Source organism: Ostrinia nubilalis, chromosome 8, assembly GCF_963855985.1.
Source record: "Ostrinia nubilalis chromosome 8, ilOstNubi1.1, whole genome shotgun sequence".
Classification (NCBI taxonomy): Eukaryota; Metazoa; Arthropoda; class Insecta; order Lepidoptera; family Crambidae; genus Ostrinia; species Ostrinia nubilalis.
Genome location: NC_087095.1, coordinates 4,542,349 through 4,546,238, shown reverse-complemented (window position 1 = coordinate 4,546,238; position 3,890 = coordinate 4,542,349). Strand labels below are relative to the sequence as shown.

The 3,890-nt window shown below is 35.1% G+C and overlaps 1 long non-coding RNA gene across 2 annotated transcripts; it reads left to right on the top strand.

Moving 5' to 3' along the window:
- The first annotated feature begins 517 nt into the window (after window positions 1-517).
- On the top strand, window positions 518-1,927 carry LOC135074121 (uncharacterized). Of its 2 annotated transcripts, XR_010257753.1 has the most exons (3): window positions 518-582; window positions 1,041-1,210; window positions 1,526-1,927. It is a non-coding gene; the product is annotated as an uncharacterized LOC135074121 (long non-coding RNA). The 2 variants fall into 2 exon arrangements; XR_010257752.1 differs by having other exon boundaries at window positions 525-1,210.
- Window positions 1,928-3,890: the final 1,963 nt, after the last annotated feature.

Genomic DNA, 3,890 nt, shown 5'->3' with positions numbered 1-3,890 from the left:
TGTATTTTAAAAAGCCTGAATCCTGGAAATGAAATTGAAGACTGGAATTAATATTAAACATTATATTGAATTTCCTTAAGACGGTCTTAAAATAATATCTTCAGTCTCATAATATAAACGTTTCTTTGTAGATTTTTCCGCTCGGAAAAACTTAAGACTGTTAGTTGTATAACGTTGTTAAATTTTCATGGTCACTAAATTGGAAAAAGTACCACGTAATACTTTACCAAATAACCCACTTAAACTACATACAGTCTGTCTATAAAGTCGTGACATGAATGTTTGAGGAACTAACATTATTCATGTGTCTGGCAACACCAAATTTCACCAAACATATGTACATCAGCTGTCATCGAGAACAAGTTGTGGAACGATTTTCATTTTGTGGTTTTTATTGTTTGACTAATCTCCAGTAAATTATTACTCAGCTACGAAGAAAAGTATAAACAATGAGTAAAGTAAATTGGAGTGCCACGCGGAAAGTGATTTTTAAAGTTTTCCAGCAATGTTCCGCGTAGTACCAAGCTGGTCAAATTTTGTGGGATTTGGATGATGTTTAAGGGCGAACAGCATCTTTGACGGGTACGTAATCGTGTTACTGCTTGTTTATAATCTACCTAAAGTAACAAATTTACTGCATTTTGCGATTTGGTGACCAAAACAGGCATTGTTTACATAGGACATTTTTAGGTTAAATTTTCATTGTAAGTAGGATATATTGTAGTACGACCATTTCATTTGATACATCAATTCAGTCAAGTTTTCTACGAGTTTTGAATTTGAATTAATTGCTTCATATCTATATTACCCGTTCGCTTTGGCCATTGATAACTGTATGACATCACTTTCACATCAAGTTGTCTGTCTACAAAAACAATAATTTGTTGCAATATTTTTTTATGATTATGATTTAGCTCTAGATTATAATGTGAGTGCATGTGAAATGATATCTTGTTGGTAAATATTTAACAATAAATAATATTAGTTAGGTTTTGTAGTTATTCTTTCCATCCCTTTAAAATTTGAACTTTTTTTTTCAGGAAAATCAGAGAGTACGGTTAGGCGCATAGTTAATGAAGGTTTTCAGAATAATGGAAAATTTAGAATTCCTGGGAAACACAGGCAAGGCCAACCAAAGAAAGAAATGGATAATTTTAATATTTGTGCTCTGCGCCAAAAAATATAATTTTTTTACACGGTACAAAAAGAGGTAGGTAAATAAATTTTTTCATCTTTTGCATGTTTTTTGTTTGATGTGAGCTATATTCATTCTTCATATATGGTAACCTATATAATATTAATATAGCCTATGTTAAGCAGTTTTTTTTAGATTGTAATGATGAAATATTTTTTCAAATCGGTCCAGTAGTTTCAAAGCCAATTACACCCTCCCCCTCCCTCTTATACCCCCTTAAACCCCCATACAAACAAACCAACAATGAAATCTTTCTTCTTAATAATATTAGTATGGATGTATAATTTTATAAAATTTTCACTAACAAGAATCTATTTATTTTTCCACCAGGTCACAAAATGTTCGCAATCTCTAAACATCAAACAAAAGACATTTTCAAAGGAAAGCGTTACATCATAGTCCATGCTGGAAGCGAAAAGGGGTTTGTTTCAAACTGCCTCCTCATATTCACTGACAGAAATAATTTGGAAGACTACCATTCAGAAATGAATGCGCATAACTTTACGAAGTGGATTAAAGAAAAACTAATACCAAATCTTCATGAGCCTTCCATTATAGTTATGGACCTGTACCAAGACAATTGGTTATTTGCTTAGGCGATAATAGCAACAGTGAAGATGATGTGAGTGATGTCAGCGTTACTTATGAAGGTGGCAACGAAACTTTTCTTAACATCGAATATTTGGAATCCGATGATGAAAGTGATTAATAAATGTCCTTATTAAATATGTATGATGCGTTTTTTATTATGCTGATGCAATAAAAATGCTTGGTAAAACCTTTCATAAGCATAGGTACCTATTGTATTAAAACAGAAAAAAAAATCGTCGTCTAAATTGGTTAAGGGCTGATTTTTCAATCGTCGGATAACTTTTAACTGAAGAATAAGATTGGCACATTGACAGTTTTAGTATGGAAAATATGTCAAAATGACAAGTTTATTTATCAGTCAAAAGATATCTAAGGATAGAAAAATCTACTCTTAACTAAATTGCCCTAGTATCAAACTCATTTGGTCAAATTGTATAGGGTTGCTACATGAAGAAAAAAAGCGCCCTCATTTTATGTCACGACTTTATAGACAAACTGTACTGTCCGTCTAGGTTCATAGTTTGGTCGGTTTCTATTTGTAATGAGAAATCGGCCGATGCCAAATCGGTGTAAGTGTAATGTGCGCACTTCCATACATGTCCGTCCACACTGATAACAACCCGACCCAACTACTTACCTACTTATCGGCTAACTAAAAGTCTGTATTCTGTGGGGTGTCTTGATCTAGTTCATTCTTTTTTTTTTTTCGGGGAATAAATGCATTAAATTGCATACCTACCCTGCGGGGACAGGGTAGGTTATGTGGGGCTCCCCTCATCAGAATGATGTGGCATACCCTCGGTGCTCCGTCAATCGCCTTGGTGGGAAGAACTATGGGAATCCGGACAAAGCCTTCAACTACCACAGTCCCTCCCAAATCTAGTTCATTCTAGCTTAACTAAAGTCAAGACAGTCTTAATCCACTTGTGCCACTAATGTGTTATACCGTCAACGTCGTGTAATTATCCGGTAGGCCGAGAAGCAGTTCATGACTTTCATGGGCGAAGTTCGTTCCATGTATTAGGGGCATTAAATTGAACTGTTTATGTATTCCGCAGATAGTAGCGCGGGACCGCAGAGTGCTGTGTGAATTATGTGCGTAGGGTTACCATCTAAAAGTTTTAAAAGTCCTGACAAAACCCGGACGTTAAAAAAGGCCTGAAAAACTATTCACAGTTGTGTTTTCGACAGAGGTGTATGTTAGGACCTTGTTTGATTGCTATCTTTAACCAAAAGCCGATTTAGATGCCATTACCATCCGAATCTAAGCCGAAAGTCCGGACATTTCTGGACAAATTCGCTTAAATGGTAACCCTATATGAGCCCATTATTACGAGGTTTTCAGAGTAAGGACACGGGATTGCGGCAGGGATGAAGGAAGTGGCAGCTCGTTTAATGGCTTCTGCGAAGTTGACGTTACGATCTCAAACACGTTTTGCCGTTAAAACTACATACTTGATTATGAAGTTGATTATAAACTAAGAGCTTAGTTCTACCTTTCATGTGCTTATAATTTAGGCAGCTTTATTTTTGATAGTGTTTACGAGTAACTCTACTACTTGTGCTAAAAAGCATTTCTTACAACTGAAATAAAAAAAATTACATTAAAAGGGACTGATAAACACGAAAACGTGAGTTTTGTCCATGAAATCTCATGTAAAGTGATTTCATGGATTATAGGATTTCTAAGTATGCAGACGACATAATACTAATCCAAAGATTGTATTTTACGATTCTAAATCGATCTGAATACAATTTGACTTTGTGAATGGTCTAGTAAGGAATTTAACAAAATATTCCTAGATCTTCTCAACCAAATGCCATCCATTGCTCCTCCTAGTAACTAAAATTTAAATATTGCTTAAATATAGCTTGTCCTACACTTCGGGACAAAATATTGGCAACTATGCAGCCATTCCTGGAATGTCAAGTTCGCAGCGCGTTGTAAAGGCCCCACGGGCAATTTAAACTGTCCAATTTTTACGCCCTAAATAACACCGTGCACGGATTTCACTACTTTACTTTTGTCACTTGACAGTACTGTGATATTTCATTGAAGAGTAGTACAATCACAATGTCATTGTTGTGTATTTGTTTGTTGTTA